Source organism: Protopterus annectens, chromosome 12.part0, assembly GCF_019279795.1.
Source record: "Protopterus annectens isolate FY-2018-M chromosome 12.part0, PAN1.0, whole genome shotgun sequence".
NCBI lineage: Eukaryota > Metazoa > Chordata > Ceratodontiformes > Protopteridae > Protopterus > Protopterus annectens.
The window spans coordinates 1,150,600,763-1,150,619,400 of NC_056746.1; the positions used below are offsets into that span (position 1 = coordinate 1,150,600,763).

An 18,638-nucleotide genomic window follows, 5' to 3' on the forward strand; every position below is an offset into this window, starting at 1 on the left:
TTTTTTGTTATGGTTTCCCTTCTAGGTCTCCTAAATACGTCCTCAGTGCTGCAAATCAAGTTCCAGTCCCAACCTAAAAGTCCCTGTTGAAAGCTGATTATTTCTCTCAAATTTGTCTTAAGCTCCATAATAGCAGTTTTATGTGGAATACAAATACTTGCCAGCAAAATCCTCCTCCCTTGCCAGTAGTCCCTTAGTACCACAAATCTACCATTGCTATATTCCCCCCTCTCCTGTCACTATTTAAGCTCTTCCACCTTTCCTTTGTCCCTGATATTCTGCTGAATATCATCCTGAAAACCTTTATCAAATTCACATGCTCACTTCTGCCCAAATGTGACTGTTTTAGCATTGCTATTTGCATTGTGCTTTCTTAATAAAATGTAATACTCTTACCTTTTTGTTAATACTTGTGAGGCCATTCAAATTCCAAAGTAATATGTTTATTGTAGTCATTATGATAGGTTATTATTCCCACCTATTCTATACGACAGCTTTTTAAATATCTGTTTCAAGCTTTTGTGTTACTTGCACCAACTAATGTTTGGCTTGTTGATCTTTTATAGTCATTTCTTGTAATCTTCATTTGAACCTTTGTCATATTTTACAAGACTTTTTATTTTAATGAAAGCCCTCCCCCAGAACATCCTATAACCTATTAACTTAAAACAAACACATAAAACTCTATACATATTCAGATAATGAAGTTTAACCCTTCTGATAGGAACAGTTGCCCCAAATTGGCAGCTGCACATACAGGCATAACTTCGCCTGACATTAAGATTATCCATGCTAAGATGCATGTTAGAGTTTGTGCTTCTACATACACTAATTGCCATCTGTTCTTGTCTTATCTTCATTCTAAAAACACTTGTATGCTTTCAGAAAACATTAACCTTTAGTCTTGGTGTTTTAGCTTTTATTGCTCCCCTCTATAGCCAAGCTTGTCTCAGTGGAAACACAAGTAGAAAATGTAGAGCTTTGTAAATGTCTTAAATTACACTGAACATTTATTTGGCAAAGCAAAACTTTTCATTACATTCAGTGTCCTTTTATTTTCTTTCTTACACAAAACACTTGTAATGAACTTGTCAGTCTTCATTTTATCCTTGACCAGAGGGTTCAGTTCCAAGCATGGGAATCGTCTTGGCTGTTTCCACAGCTTGTGCAGGCCAAAAACTCACAAGATTCAATCCTACCCATAATGCCACTCTCCTGGTAACCCCAGATCTTGTTTGCTGATTTACTGGACAAATACTTTTGCCTTCACCCTTGAGCTAAGTCAGTTTATTTACTGATCTTTACTTATTTTTCAACTAGTTTAACTTGCCTCTGATTTTTTCACCCAACCTAAGTGCCCCTCTGGCTTTAAAAAAATGTTATTAGTGTGGCCACAAAATTCCTTCTTCAGACACGCAGGCTTTGTGTGTCTACTGTTTGAGACCACATCACCTGCAGGAAGATTGCAATATTTGTCATGGCTTTAGTCGCTGAGCCTTAGCGGAGAGAAAAAAAATAGCTCGTATTAAAAGGGTTAATTCGTACTAACTTCGATGAGGCTGTATGTGCTGAAAAAAGTTATACTGATGTTTCGTCTCCTTCATCCTTGTCTCCTTTGGGAAGGCCAAGAAGAGAAGCATGTCTATGTCATCTTCTCCAGTGATAACTGTTAAGAAAGTGAAATTGTGGTGTCTGCACTGACACTCTCCATTACATCCAAACCTTCAGTGCAGATTCAGTTTGATGGCTCAGCTCTGCAGACCCAAACTTTAGGCACTGCTTTGGTGCTGACTGATTTGGTACCGAGTAGTTTTACTTGGCAAGCGCCTAGATGTTAATATTCTCCATCTACCAATCCCTTTGCAAAGGGATTACCATAGGTCTTTTTACATAGACCCAAATCTCCTCCTGTGTCTTCTATCTGTTCAGAATCTCAAAACCGCAAAAAAACTAATAAAATAACAGAAAATGGCACAGCTCAGGAGACATGTCTTTCGTTTAATACCAGGACTTAAAGTGCTTTTCGTTTGCACCAAAGCAAACTTCTTCAGAAGTGAAAAATTAGTTAACCAAATAATTACCAAAGGAGCACCAAACATTGATAAAATAAAGGTGTGCATATTAATGTACACATTTGTACAAACTTCACACACTTTAAAACATTTTGGTAATTATTTGGTTTGAATATTTATATGTTTTTCCTTATGGTATTTTGTTTAGACCGAACACGTATATAACTTCAGGTTCTTCTTAATTTTCATTGATTGTTAGGTAATATACTTGTTTGGTATGTTCTTCTCTGAAGTACAGGCTAACACAGAAGGTCTTTGGCTAACGAAGTTCGCAGATGACTGCAAACTAGGAGCCATAATCGAAACTCCTAACGATGTGGACATCCTACAAAAGGGCCTCACTGAGACAGATGCCTGGTGTCAAAGCCATGGCCTCAAGCTCAATGCCAAAAAGTGCATTGTCATCCCCTTTGGTAAAAACTCTGTACCCATGAACTACAACATAGGCGGTAGTATACTTAACACCGAAAGTGTGATAAGAGACCTTGGGACACAGGTGGACAGTAGTCTCTCCTTTGATAATCACATCGCCATAGTAGTCAGGAAATCCTTCTACGTGGCACACCTCATCACAAAAGGTTTCTCATCCAGAAAAAAAGTCAGTCATTAGACCCATTATAGAGTACAACGCCCTTTTTGGTATGTGCCTCACAAGACATCTACAACAACTGGAAAGGCCGCAGGAATACCTCACAAAGAGAATTACCGACCTCAAACAGATCCCCTAAGCAAACAGTCTCAAAAAACTCCAGCTTTACTCCATCACATATCGCCTACTCAGAGGTGAATTCTGCTTAACATACAAAGCTATGTCAAACCCTGAGCTGTTGGACATGCTCCACTTAAAGAAATCCCAGTCCCTCCGATCTACACTCTCTAGGGGCTTAAACCTTGTCACCACAATAAACAGAACATGCCGGAGGGATAGATTCCTGTCCCAGAGATTTCCCATACTCTGAAATAAACTACTTATCTATATTAAACAAAGCTCCTCATTAGCACTCTTCAAGAAAAATCTTGATGATTGGATGGGAAGTAGGAAATTCACCCCGGGGATCACCTCTGTGGCTCTGCTCAACAGTGGCACAGGAAAATAATTTTCTTGGGTGGAAAAAAGCCAGGGTACCTTTTTGGCTGGGCTTGTATAGGCCCCAGGGCTGATAGCCTAGTACCTACCTATGAACATATAATATAATCTTCAAGTTCAAATCACAAATTTCTGGTTTATACGTATATACATATTTATTTAATTACATTAGATAATTATTTTGTTACTGATTTTGGAAGTTATGATGTTACTGTTTCAAGATGTTTAGTATCTGTGTAGTGCTTTAAGCAACAATGTTGCCTTAAAGGTGTGGTCTAAAATGTCACTTCCACTTTGGTTTTAAATGGGATGTGTGTAACTAATTTTTCACTTCTGAAGAAGTTTGCTTTGGTGCAAATGAAAAGCGCTTTAAGTCCTGGTATTAAATGAAAGACTTGTCTCCTGAGCTGTGCCATTTTCGGCTCTTTTCTCTGTTCCACCAAGACAGAGACTGATGTGGAGAGGCTGTTGTAGAAAATTTTATGGGCGAGAAGAATTTCAGGTGCCTCCTCGGCCCTGACACCTTTGGGTGCTGAACATTCTTTCACCCCATTGACTACTTCTCCTCTAGCTTCCACTGAGGCCTTGGAGAGTTGGGCTTCAAGTTGTCTGGCATCAGCTGCATCAGTTCTGATAGTCACTTTTACTTCAGCACCAATTCAATCGGATCTGGAGACCTCCCAGAGCCATAGCTGCCTTGTTGGCCCTGAAGGGCAGGAATTTACTTTTTTTTTTTTTGGAGACATCCCTGCACCTTGGGGTGTTGTTTAGGGTTAGATCGGCACTGGCTTCTGTATCGGGGGCTGTCTCATCGGAGCGAGGAGTGACCACGGTTCCAAGGCATCTATCTCTGTTCTGGGCTCCCTTCCCTCTTCAGCAGGGTTGGCCTTCGAGGCCATAGAGAGGGCCTTGGCTGCCTCAACCACTCAGTTGACCTCCTCTTCCTCGAAGCATGTTCCTTCCTCTAGTCCAGTTCTCCAGCCAGCTCCTCCACTGGGACAGCGAGTGCTAAAACCTCATGACACTCAGGTTCAGATTCTGTCTTTTTCAGACCATCCCCCTGAGGAGGTCCCTCTGAAGAAAAAGTGTAAGAGGAAGCACTTAGATTCCCCACAGGAATTTATCATGGAGAATACTAATTCTGATGATGAGGAAGGGGTCCCCCAGATCGCCTGCTGATGATGTCTCCTTTGGAGACCTCTTTGAAACTTTGACACAGAGAGGTGATTGAAAGTACCCAAACCCTACCCCTGAAGAATCAGTATACCTGCAGGCTTTTCACACTCACCTCTTAACCTCTTGGGTGACTGTGCCCACTGATAAACTTATTCAGTTGATTGCTCATCAAGCTTGGAAGGCGCTCAACTCCATTGAGCCTATTCCCAGGAGACCAGATGAACTTTTATCCCCTCCAGAAGATAAACAATTTTGGGCAAAGGGTCTAGCAGTGGATGTCATGGTCATAGCGGTGGCCACGAAGAAAGAACAAGCTGAAGAAAGTTCCTCTATCCATCCATGCAGCAGAGAGTCCTGGACAATGGATAGGACTGGCAAGCGGAGTTATGTTTCCTCAACCTTTGCTTTACATTTTTTTTAATTTTTTGGCACATTGATAGACTTCAAAGGGAACTGATCAAGTAGACATCTGATAGCTTGGCAGGAGCTGTTTCTAATGAGGTAAAAGACAAAGTTGCCTCTCAGCTGCTGTGGAGTCTGTCTGTAATTCGTCCATGAGGCTCATTGCACATGCAGCCGAAGGGACTACTAGAGCAGCAGGTTCAAGCATAGCCATAAGTAGACATGCCTGGATGTGACTTTCTGACTTTGCAGAGCCATTTAAGTCTTCATTTGTTAATGCTCCCTTTGACACATCTTCCTTATTTGGCCCAAAGGTTAGAGAAACATTATCCATGTGTGAAAAAGATCAAAAGACACTTTCTGCTCTGGGTGTACATTTTTGTCTACTCAAAGACCTTTTTCCGGGAATCTAAGAGTGGGTGGAAAAATGTGGTTCAAAAAATCCAAGGGGCCTTTTCAAGACACGTAGTGAAAGTTCTCACATGGGCAGAGGGGGAACTTAAAAGGAAGATGCCACCCACACAGTGGCCTGCAAAACCAGGGTTTCAGAGATTCCTTTTCCGGAAAAACTTATCACCGTTCCTGAATGGAGGACCAAGTGCCTTCTTCTGGAGGCAGTCGCGGGGCACTTATCCCTGCACCTGAATACCTAGCTAGAGATCACATCAGATACCTGGGTGCGGTGGATTATATCCAGAGGCTATGCCATACCCTTTTCTCTTTCCCCTCCCCTTAGCAGAATAATGTTCCACCTAGTCAGAGGGAACCAGCAGTCCTAGTGATCCAAAGACTGCTAGAAAAAGAGACATCCAAGAAGTCCCACCAGACCAGTTAGAATCCAGAACTTACTCAAGATTTGTTATAGTGCCAGAAAAAGATAGCTGACTGGAGACCAATTTTTGGATCTCAGATTATTGAACAAATCCTTTCGACAGACAAAATTCTGGATGGTCATGGTATGGTCTCCTGTTTCTAGAGAAGGATGACTGAATGTGCTCAATACACCTTCAGGATGCATTTTACCACATAAAAATGGACAAATGCTCCAGGAGGTTCCTCCACTTCAGGCTAGGAACCAGTCACTATTAGTTCAAAGTTCTGCCCTTTGGTCTCACCACAGCCCCCCCAGGGTGTTCACCAAATGCATGGCAGTAGTAACAGCTCACTTGAGTCTGCAAGGATTCCGAGTGTTTCCATATTTGGACGACTTGTTCATTACCGCTCCATTCAGGCATCTGTTGATTGTAGCAAGAAACTTGATTCACCCAAACCTCGAGAACCTCAGGCTGACAGAATGGTTCCTCCAGTTATGTTAATTGCCAGACAAGTTAACCTTCCCTCTCTGGTACTGTCTTACTCTAGTCTAGGAATTACAGTGCATTACAAAAAATCTCAACTAGCTCCAACTCAAAGCTTAGAGTTCATAGGAGCAAAACTAAATACAAGAACATTCTTAGCCTCTCTGCCACCAGTGAGATTACAAAAAAATCAGGGAACAAGTTCAAAAGATACAGCACAAAAAGAAAGTACAGGCCCATCTAGTTTTGCAAGTCCTGGGTTCTGTGGCAGCGTCAATAACTCTAGTTCCTGTAATAAGGTTCCATATGTGAATTCTTCAATGGCTACTTGCAACTCACTGATCTGTACTTCACCAGCCTATGTCAGATCAGATTTTAATTAACAGTTTTTGCAGAAATGATCTAGCTTGGTGGATGTACTCAGAAGGCATTCTTCTAGGTCGCCCGTTTGTTTCACAACAGCACAAGGCTGTAGTGACCATGGACGCCTCCCAGATGGGTTGGTGGGATCATCATCTGGGCAGGACCTTCCAGGGTACTTGTCTTCCATCAAGGCCATTCTGCATATCAATGTCCTAGAAGTGAGAGCAATACTTTTAGCATTGCAAGCCTTTCGAACTGTTCTCCCTTTAGGGACTGTTGTGATCCAAACAGACAACATGTCTGTAGTTTGGTACATCAACAAACAAAGGGGAACAAAATCTTACCTACTATGTAGAGGAGCACTCAGAGTGTTGCAGTTGGTGATTGCTTCCAACTGATTTCTGCAGCAATGCATATTTCAGGGCAGGGAGATCCATTGTGATAGCAAACAAACTGAGCAGGTGTATTCTTCTACCTCACTAGTGGTCCCTCAATCCAAGAGTGGCAGAAATAAATTTCTACCAATGGGGCAGCCTTACTGCAACCTCTTCACTTTGCTGCTAAACAACAAGTGCAGCAACTACTTCACCCTAATCTCCCCGCCAGGGGACTCACCCAGGGACGCTGTTTTACACAGTTGGCCCCACCAGACTCCTCTATGCATTTCCCCTGCTTCCCTTAATTCTGGAGTTCCTTCAGAAAGCCTTAAGGTTGAAGTGCTGTTCCTCATTACCCCATATTGGCCACAACAAATTTGGTTCCCTTTTCTCTGTCCTTACCTGATAAAAACACCCTGGACTCTGGATCCAACTCCAGACTTTGTCTCATCCAGAGAACTTGATTCATCCAAACCTTGAGAACCTCAGGCTAACAGCATGGTTCCTCCAGTTCCATTAATTGCTAGGCAGGTTAACTTTCCTCTCTGGTACGCAGAATCTTACTAGCCTCTCTTGAGCCATCTACCCGTAAACTCTATATGAGTAAGTGGAAGAGATTTACCTTTTGGTCCCGAGAAAGAAATATTGACCCCCTTTCAGCATCCATCAAAAATATGTTAGAATTCTTATCCTTTCTTTTTGATACAGGAACATCCCCTTCTAATAGAAAAATTCATCTGGCAGCAATTTCTAATTTTCATAATGCTTTTGGGGATAATTCCTTGGCTTCACATAAGCTATGCAAACATTTTTTAAAAAGAACTCTTGTGTTAAAACCTCCTTTTAAGGACCCCATTCCTGCATGGGATCTTACTCAAGTTTTACAGTCCACTGCTCAGTCTCCTTTTGAACCTTCTGCCAAATGTGATCTAAAATGTATTTATCTTGGAAAACGTTATTCCTTGTAGCAGTAACTTCAGCCAGAATTTCTGAGATTCAAGCTTTATTTTGCAAGCCACCATACTTGATTTTTCATGAAGACAGAGTCGCCTTAAGGACAAATCCCTCCTTTCTTCCTAAGGTAGTGTCTGACACTAATATTAATAAGACTATTAACCTTCCAGTATTCTTTCCCAATTTTTCTAATAAAGGGGCATTCATTTATTGGATGCTCACAGGCAATTATGTTTTTACCTGCACAGAACAAAAGATTTTTGAAAATCAGACCGATTGTTTGTATCTTTTTCAAGTACCAAAACTGGCAAACCAGTCAGCAAAGTAACCCTGGCCATATGGCCAAAAGACTGTATAGCATTTATTTATGACAAAAAGAATATTGATTTGCCTAGAAGGGTAAAGGCTCACTCTACAAGATCCATGGCTGTATCAGCTGTTATTCAATCTCGAGCTTCTATGGATGACATTTGCGCTGCAGCTACTTGGACTTCCCCTCATATTTTTATTACTCATTACAAATTGTAACTATTCTCCAGGGGAAGAGCATCATTTGGTTCAGTGGCGCTCAGGAATGTCCTTCCTTGAGTCCACCCAAGATCTAAGGTAGCTGGAGACTCCGTCCCATTGTTCAAGGATAAAATGAAGATTACATAACTTCTTTATTTGAAGTTGTGTCTCACCATAACATTCCATCTGAGTTATCCATCTTCATTTATCCTTGACTTCCCTCCTTCCTTTCCTCGACCTTGGTATAGTCCTTTGATGTAACGGATAAGGCACATACCTCCATGTTTGGCTACTTTTAATAGGGGAGATATGGTTTTATATCAGGCCTCCTGTCGTTGTCTATTTAGCTGTAATTTGTAAACTCAATCTGAGGTAACTAGGAGAGAGAGAGAGGCATTATGGGTAGTGTTGAAGCTCGAGAGTTTTTGGCCTGCGCAAGCTGTGGAAACAGCCGAGACAGTTCCGATGCATGGAACCAAACCCATTGGTCAAGGATAAATAAAGATGGGTAACTCAGATGGAACTTTATGGTGAGTACATAATTTATTTTTATTAGATTAAGCCAAAGGCCTTAATCCAGACATTTCACCTATGTAAAATGTAAGAGAGAGCATATCAACTCTACTTGTATTATAATCTGTGCACTTTTGCACCCTCTCTCCCAACTCAACATTTCAAGATTACAACATATTAACTTTAGCATAGTTTTGTTCAGCCTTTCTTCTGTTTTACATTGTAATGACTTCATTTCTTGAAAAAAGGCACTCGTACGTTTGTATCTTTATCACATACAACAATAACCGAAAATGCTTTGCTATTTAACATGTATCACAAAATGTCTCGGACACGTACTGTTAAAAACAAAAATTGTTTTGCTTGCAGTTAATTTTTATTTTTTTTCAACTCCTTTCCTACAGTGTCCTTCCAAATATTTATGACGTGAAGTGGGGCATATGCGTTTCAGTCCCCACAAGTTTAACAAAGTCAGCAAAACTCCAGTCTTTCCACTTTGTCTTGCAAGTCCTTATTTCATAAATGTGATTGATGCTTTATAGTCTTGCATCATTTCACTAATTTCAATGTTAATGGTCTTCTTCCTGCTCATTTCCATTTCCCAACCTCAGACTACGCTTCAAGTCCAAGGTACTCCCGATTCTGTTTGGCAAATCCTTTGCTTTTTTTTTTTTCTGTGTCTCAAGCATTTTCCATCGGAAGAGGTTTCACTGCAAAAGTCTATGTATAAGCTTTATCAGAGGAATGAGAAGCAAAGTCCTCATCTATTTGATGGCTCACTTTTTGCTCGACAAACTTCTGTATTTCCTCCGTAGCCTGTTCTGACTCAAGTGTTCTCTGGTTACGTTACAGCTGCTTCAGTCTAACACCTGCCTCTCAACATTCTCTGATTGCTGGGATAAATGTGCTGATCCTCTGCCTGGTATACTGTGAATGATAATTTTTTACAAACACTGTACTGCATCCAATATTTAATAAATTGTCCTTTTGCCACAATTTTGTCAGGATCAGTTCTTTCTTCTGATAAGATTGCATCTTTATTAATACAGGTCTTGGCTGTTTTCTCATGGCCAGGTTTGGGGCATCCACATGATGTGCCCTTTCAATTAACAAATCCTTTTATGGAATACCTGTCCAGTTGCTTATTGTGCTTTCATAAAAATGCATGCAGTCTGTTCCTTCCAGCTTCTCTGGTACAACAGAAAGTGTCAAGTTTTCCCTACATGCTCTGTCCTCTAACTACCATTTTTTTTATTTTTCAGTTTTATCAGTTTATCTAAATAGCTGTTTAAAGCTTCATCCATTTTTTCAGCCTTTTGTTATTTGAAATAAGCACCAAAGGACAAGGCCAGGAGAAGGAGGAAATGGCTGACTGACTTAGATGTTTACAATACATTGCAGACACTGCTACTTTTTCAAAATTCACTCACAAGTATTCACTTACTACTTCTCACTTTTTGGATGTTAGTTTATTGTTGTACAATAAACCTTTCATTTCTTCCATTTTTAGAAAAAGTACTTTGTCCAACTAATGCCTAGCCTACACTACAAAAGTTCTCGCCCCTTAGTGAGCAAGAGAAACTTGGTTACGGATCATTTTATAAGGGCGCTACGATGGTTTCCGAAGGCAGATTATTTTTGGAAGAACTACAGAAAATGAGAATGATGTTTTTAGAGAGGGGATATCTGAAAGATCTACTCTGTAGCATTTATGCTGAGGTAGTTAAAGGAAGGGAGATTAAATATTCCCCCCTTCTTGGGAATTGTATGAAGGACTTTGTCCAAGGTTCCCCACAGAATAGTGTCTCTGACTTCTACAATTTGATGGTAGTTGCATACATTGATTCTTCTTTGGTGAAGAGTATCATAAACCAGAATTGGTCTATTCTGAAAATAGATGAGGATGTTTGTAGGAAAGTAGGAAATGGCCCACAATTTATTTATAAGGTTGACAGTAACATTAAGAAAATGTTAGAATGTGATAAAGTTGAAATACAATTTGAAACAAAGAAATCTGAGAATTGTAATTACTGTTCTTATATTGTTAAACACAACACTGTTGTGTTGAACAGTTATTGAACTACTAAAGTAACCTTCGTTAAAGGCACTTGTGATTCTAAGGACTTGGTGTATTTGGCTAATTTTGAACAGTGTCACGTATTCTGTACGGGGAAAAACAGAAAGGAAATTAGTTAAATGCATGTATGAACATTTACATGATATCAGAAAAGGATGTGTGAACAATGCCGTTTTTAAACATTCCCAAGCCTGTTTGGGATTTTGGAAATTATTAGCCCGAATATTAGAGGTGAACAGTGGGAAAATCTAATTGAATTCAGGGAATTAGTGTGGCAAATTTGATTAGATGCCACCTCTCCACCCGGTTTAAATCAACAAACTTCTATTTATTCTTTGTTAAAAATGAAGGCTGCCAAGTTATGATGATGCTTTTAAGTGAAGTGTGTAATGGTTTTATTTTTTGTTTTCTTCATTTAAGTATATAAAATGGTATGGAATGGCAAAGAATGAGCTTGTACTGCTCCTGATGTCTTTTAGTGATTTTTTTTATAAGTTTCACAGTTAGTTTAATTAATTAATGATTTATTGATTGACCAATTTACAGGAAAAGGTATTTAACTTGTATTTTTAACGTGGGAGATGCTCTGATGAAGTCCTGAGGGGACGAAAGCGTTCATCTTTTAATGGATAAATTGTTTTTATTTCTTGTTTAAGCAGATGGCTTTATTCCATGAGATTCCTTTTGTTTATGACAGTGCAGGTGATGACGTGGCCCCTTCTTGCTTTGTTACTGACTGACTTAGATCATTGTTGCAGGCGGGAATAAATATATATTTGGAGTAAACTCTAGGCAGATTTCAATGTTAGTGCCGCATATTTTCAGTAGTCCAACTTTATTCCTAGGGATGCTTGGCTGTATTTTTGCTTTGTGGCCATTAGAGGGCAGTCCTGCAGTAAAAGGCAGCGTGCACCCCCCCCCCCCCCCCCACACACACTTTTTTTTCCTGCCTGAAGTAAAAGTTTAACCTGCTTTTGTTTTGAGAGTTTGCTGTTTCCTGGAAATATCTGTCTCGTTTCTCCTTCAGCAAAGTACTATTATCAGGATTCTTCTCTTAAAAGTGACATTTGTTGTCTTTATTGAAATGATTTAAGTTCTCTTATGGCAGTCAAATTCCCCTAAAAAAAATAAAAACATTTTTAAGGGAAATAGCACAGTACAGATTCTTGTGTTCAGACCTTTACCTTAAAAACTTTAAGAGAGCTGACAACTTAGGTTTTTTGTTGAAAATAAACAATTATCGGATATCTCTTCTTCCTGTTATACTCTGAAATTTTTTTCCTTGTAAAAAGAGAAGTCAAAACATTTACAGAAGAAGAATCATAGGCAGTCTCCTTCTAAATCTAAATAAGTAGAACTGCTGCAGCCTTCTCAGAAGCACCATTTTTAATTAAACCTTTTTTAGGGTTCAGGTCCTTTTACTTACATTGAAAGGTAGAGTCTGCTGTAATCTCCCTACCACTCAAAATTTTAAGCCTGAATTACTAGAAGTAAAGTAATTCTGGTACTGATTCATTTCCAGGAAACCAGAAATTGATTCTGATACTTCAGGATTTTAAGTTCTACCCACACAGCCATCAGTCTCCCAAGAACTTAGGACAGGTCTTTTTACTTAGGTTTAACCAGTTAGGGCTTCATACATTCTAGAGAGCAAGTGCTGTTATACTCGATTATATGAGGAAATGGTACGGTGGGGGCTCATGCCATAGTCTCCCAAGCTATTTGAGACTATGTCCATATTTATTGGTTATAAAAATGATAGCATGGGAGTATTTTGACCTAGCGCCAGAAAACTGCATTTTTTTTTCCAGAGCTTACCCCAAACCTTCAGTCTCTTCCTTATCTTTAAAGAAAGGAAAAATGCATCCAATTCATCTTATTTCATTTGACTCAGATTTACATGATGAAGGTGAATTGGTTTATTCAGACCAAATTTTGCCACCATTTGCTATGATACATAACAAGTATGTTAAGGAATCCCTGTTTTCAGATTCCTCACCTGAAGATGTTTCCTTTTGGGGAACCCCATACTGTTTTAGGAGGACATCATCCCAAAAAGAATGTTGTTTAACTTTTAAAAATAGAACAGCCAGTTGTGGATTCTGATGGGGGTGGTTTGGGCAGCCGCCTGGAGCCCATGACTTCAGAGGGGCCCACTACAGCAGTGATTATCATGATGCAGGTAAAGTTACTTACAAGGTGTTTTTTGTTGTTGTTATATTCAGCACTGTTAAATCATTAGTTAGCTTATGTGCCGAACATAACAATAACTTTAAAATGCCGCCAAGAGTATATGTTTATGCTGAAATAAATGACTTTTTTAATGCAAGTGCCATACGTGCCTGCATTACAGTTTATATATTGGTGTTTACTACTTACCCGTTAAGCTCCTGAGTTTGGGAGAGGAGCTTGGCATCTTGAAAAAAATAATGGAATGATTGAACATCAAGTGCTTCGGATCACAAGTTCAGAAGAGAAAAATGCAGCTTTAAGGTGTTTTATACAGGTGCACAGTTATAAATCGTGAGTTACTCCTGGACTGCAGCTATGGGTTAATGATGCTGGGAGAATACAGAACAGGAAGACAGTGTGAGGACTGAGAGCCTGAAGTGGCATCAGCAGAAGATTGTATCCAACTAGATGACACTGCTGTGATGCTAGCCCTAATAAATTATCCAGCAAATCAGCAGGCTTCTTTTTCCAAATTCATTTTGTCCAGCACATTAAAGATATCTACCAATGCATTTTAGATGAAAGTACTTAATGTTTGGGTATACCTCTTCTTTGCTCCCAAAAAAAAAAAAAAAAAAAATTGGAGGTAGGGGAAGAGACAAAGGATGAAAATCGGGGACTATTTTTAAGTTTGCTATAATCCCATAACAGAGCTAATAGAACACTATGCATCAAAATGCATTTTCTAAAGAATAAGAAGTAAGAAACTGTAGTGTCGAGCATTATTTGACTTCTTGTACAGTCTGCTTCCAGGTTGGCTAGGGAAGGACCTGTTCTCTTTTCCACATATGTTCGTATCTCATGTCCTGTTTCAGTATGAGGCATGTTGGAGTTGATTGTGGTCCAACTGATTTCCATGTTGGTGCAGTTGGGTATTTTTTCACTGGCACAGTTGCCCTTGGACATCTATACAGGTCATCAATGTCAGTGACTTCAAGCCTGGGCCTGTACCAATTCCTGTGGTGCCCTTCATTGCATCTCCATCTTTAGAGTTTGAGCCTTTGATGATGAAACTTTCCTTCTTCCTTGGCACTAATGTTAGTGGTATCAGTGCAGAGCACTGCCACCTCATGGCCTTGGTGTTGACCTGTAGGATTTTGGCACCAACCACAGTGCCATAGGTCTCATAGCAGACTGGTGTAGCTTCAGTTTCTGAGGTAATGAAAACAGATCCATGGCAGCATTCTAGGTTGACAGTTCCCCAGGTGGTCCCTTCCACTTTGGTTCCACCCTATAACACCCTATGTTTGGGGCCTTGTGCTTGTCACCTGTTTCTCAACAAGGGCTGGTACTGAAAGACCTCTAAAGAACATGTCCAACTAGAGAAGATTCCACTTACAAACACTCACTTAGCCCTCCCTCTCTGATTATTCAAAAAAAGAGGAAGAATAAAAGGAGGCATCTCAACTGTTCACTAGACTCCTGGATCTTGGCAAAAGGCAGGGCTTCTCCCAGTCCCTTCTAGAAGAACAAAATTTTGAGAAATCCTGGAATTGATGAATCAGAGGGGATTTAAGGCCATTGTCCACCCCTTTTCCAAGGAAGAGATCCTTAAAGAGGCCTTTCAGTCCAGCCCCACTACATCTTGGGCGGTCACCCTGGACTGCACCACAGTAATATATACATAAGCAAATGGGAGAGGGGGACAGATCTTTCCCTATGTACAGATTAGCCATGGTAGCTTGGGACATACCAGTTCAACACAATCTGATTCTACTGTACATTGTGTTACAGCAAAACATTATGGCAAACAAGCTGAGCAGGTTCAGGACAGACCCTCACAAATGAAAATTTAATCAGGAGTGTCCTCCAGGATTTGATCTAGCTGTAGGGAACATATCAGATCTGTTTGTTTCCATTCACAACAAACAACTGGCAAAAATTTATTCCAGGACTCCTTGCAAGCAAGCCTGGAAAATGGATATATTTTCATTTCCTAGGTGGGAATGTGCTTGTATGCCTTTCCAGTGATATCCAGAGTCATTATGAAGATTCAGAAGGACTTTCCAAAGATCATGCTGGTGACTTCTTTCAGGCCTAGACAACAGTGGTTTTCCATTTGTTTGCACATGGCCAGGGACAGTTATCGTAAGTTTCGTTACAGACTGGGCCTACTCAGACAAGACAGGGGTTGTTTTATACACTCCCAATTGAAATGACTTCAACTAACTGCTTGGAGTATAGAGTTTTCAGAGGATATGCAGCAGATATTAAAGGGGGCAAAGAAACCTGCTAATAAAAAAATCATATGTTAGAAGATGGTAACAGTTTTCTTGTTTATGCCATACTAAGAAAAGAGACTCTTTTAAGGCTAGTATTTATCTGGTTCTGTAATATTTATTGAGTTATCCTGTGGCTTTCCAAAACAAAATTAAGATCCCAATGAAGACACACCTGTTTTCTAGATGGATGGGTATTCAGAACACTTTTCAAAAACATCTTGGCATGGAAATGGGGGTTCCATGAGTATCCATGCTGAAATGGCCAACAAATGAGCCTTTATTTGGAAAATTAACTCTTATTCCATTTGAACAAGGTTATCAGACTTATCTGAGGTTCTTAACATGGAAAACAGTTTTGCTGATTGCTCTGACCTCTGCAGGAAGAATGTCTGAGCTGCAAGCTTGCATGATGAGTTAGCCTTACCTCATCTCTCACAAGTATAGGGTTTATTGGAGAACTAATCCTTCATTTATACCTAAAGTGGTATTTGAGTTTGAGTTAAATTATCCCTCTCCCCATCTTTTTTTCCAGAACCTAAAAATGAGGGATAAATGATTCTTCATACTCTGGATGTCTACTGACAAATTTGTTGCTATCTTCACAGAACTAAAACATTTACATATTCTGATCAGTTATTCATTTCTTATGAAGGTAAGAAAAAAAGGACAGTCTAGTCAAAGTGGACTATTTCCAAATGGTTGTTGCACACTATCACCTTTTGTTATTCCCACCATAACAAATCAGTTCCAGGCAGGGTGAAGGCACATTCTACTAGGGCCTTGCCTTCATCATTGTTTTGTCTTTTTTTTGGAAAAGGATGGACTCTAAGTATTCTAGAGGCAGCAGTTTAGTCCTCTCTGCGTGCTTTTATAAATCACTTCAAACTTACAAACTAGACTCTTTTTCCATGTCTGCAGCAGGCTTTGCTAGAACCATTCTCCAGAGTTCCTGAATCCTTATCCTTCCTCCTCCCAAACCTTGTAAGCTATGATGTTCTACCCATATATCTAAGGCTATTGGAGCAGTTAACAAAGGATGATCCCAGTGCAGTTGGTTTAAGTAAACTTACCATAACAGTAGATGTTTGAAAGATCACATCTGCAATAGCCACTTCCTCCAGGACATTGATTGCTCTTTACCTGTTAGTGACCTCTTTCAGGGCTCTGGCCTCCTTTCACTTGTCAGGAAGGGGTTGGTGCCCAGACCGCTGATTTTTCTCCAGCTCTTTTTGAGCTGTTAGCAGTCTGGGCAGCCAACCTGCTCATGTGCAAGCAGAGCCTTGCATGCAGCCAGTAGCCAGTGTCTGTAGAAGTAACCAATAATAGTAAACATCTTGGGACATTTTGTAGGAGCATGCACACTTCAGAGGATGAGCATCGCATGACACGGGTGCCCACATCAGTCACCAGGGGTGGGGTTAGCGTCAGATATGACTATATATAATAACTGCTGTGACAGATATTGCTCTCTGTCCTTGATAATGGAGAAATAATGGGTAGCGGTGGCAACAAGATGATTGTCACATGCAGGTGCTAGGAAAGAGAGTATAGAGTAGAAGTAATACATATGAGTGCAGGTGAGAACTTGCCTGAATCTAGCTAAAGTAGTATTCTAGGGTAGCACTTGCTCAAAATTTGTGCAAGATTTGTTGCAAATCTGTAAGATAGTAACTGTGAGAAAGAAAGTATGGGGGTACTAAGAGAGATTCTATGTCCTTATAAGTTAGTTGGCCTAATAGTTATCACAGAGGTATGCAAGTGTGAATGTTGAATTAGCAGAGTGTGAGATATCAAAGGGAAATTGCCAGTTGAAGGGCAGGCAGTACAGTAACACACTAGCTACAAACCTCCCTTGTAAAGCATCTGTAGTATTACCAGCATGTTTAATTATATGGCAATTGGGTTAAAATAGCTAACAAGAAAATTAACTCTAATAAGCTGGTTTGAGGTTGTTACTCTTAAAATAACATAGCTTGCAATGCAATTGCCCACAGAAAGCATTTACAAAATCCTGAACAAATTTAGTGTGGTGAAACCTACATAAAATTATGTTTTCTTGAACTTAAGTAAACAACAGTGTGTGTCAGTGAAATGCAGGTAACTTAGTTAAAAGAAACTGACTCTTAGATTAGAATACAAGGAAGACAGTACAGCGACTTCAAGTAACGCTAAACATAAATCAAATGCAGAATATATCGTCCTGAAGGTAAATGTGGTAAAAATTGTATTTCAGGGTCTTAAAGACATATTGTGTGTCCGTCCCCATAAACCATATTTTGTTGAAATTATGAAAAAAAATGCAAACCATACTTACCTCAACATGTCTGATAGCCCCAAAGACAGACAATTCTGAGAAAAGGTCTGTTCATAAAAATTAAATATCTTTCGTGGTGTTTTGCACTGGCAAAGCGTGCACAGAAATTACATCTTCTTCTTCTACTTTCGGCTTTTTCCCAGTTAGGGGTCGCCACAGTGGATCACCTGTCCGCTCATGATTGGCAGTGGAGTTTTACGGTGTTGAGTTGCCAGCCCGGCACCCAACCTTCCACATAAGGCACACACACACACACACACGCACTCACACCTAGGGCCAATTTAGAGTGTCCAATCCACCTACAGCATGTCTTTGGGATGTGGGAGGAAACCGGAGCACCCGGAGGAAACCCACGCGACCACAGGGAGGACATGCAGACTCCGCACAGAAGGCACCCCAGCCGAGGATTGAACCGGAGAACCTCTTGCTGTGAGGTGGCAACACTAACCGCTGCACCACCGTGGCCACCCCAGTGCACAGAAATTACATCTGTTGACCAAATTAAATCGGATTTCTGGTTTTCTAGAAATGTTATGAGTTGCAGCCAGTTGGATTTCACTATAGGTGCATAGATGTAGTTGATGGACATACACTGCTGTGTGTGAGATCATCCATTCATAATGTCAGTGACCTCCAGGACATTATTTTCCTGTCATCATTTCAGTAAGGCATAGTTTAAGGACACCCTACTATTACAGTAGACATTTAAGTGGTATGGTGTTTAATACATTATCAATACAATTTAATTCCCAAGAAGAAGGCACTCCAGCCTGGTAACAGAATTGGTCTAGAAAATTACCTATGTGTTTTGAGTACTAAAGAATGGAAACTTGCAGTAGAGCACTGCATAATAGGAACCCAGAGCAAAAAGGTATCACTTGTATTGTCTTGTATATATTATTGTCTAGATCCTAAATGCTGGCACTTTGATTGTGGTGTAACTAACTTTGTCCGTTGATTGTGGTGCTTGTACACAAGATAGTCTTGGGAACAAGCCTTAAACAGGTAGGATAATGAGAAACATCTGCAGGCATTTTAACA

The 18,638-nt window shown here is 40.1% G+C and overlaps 1 protein-coding gene across 1 annotated transcript in view; it reads left to right on the forward strand.

Annotated features, from left to right (window-relative positions):
- Nucleotides 1-18,638, forward strand: part of GSS (glutathione synthetase) — an 880,848-nt gene that overhangs the window by 357,463 nt on the left and 504,747 nt on the right. The gene's annotated exons all lie outside the window — the stretch shown is intronic.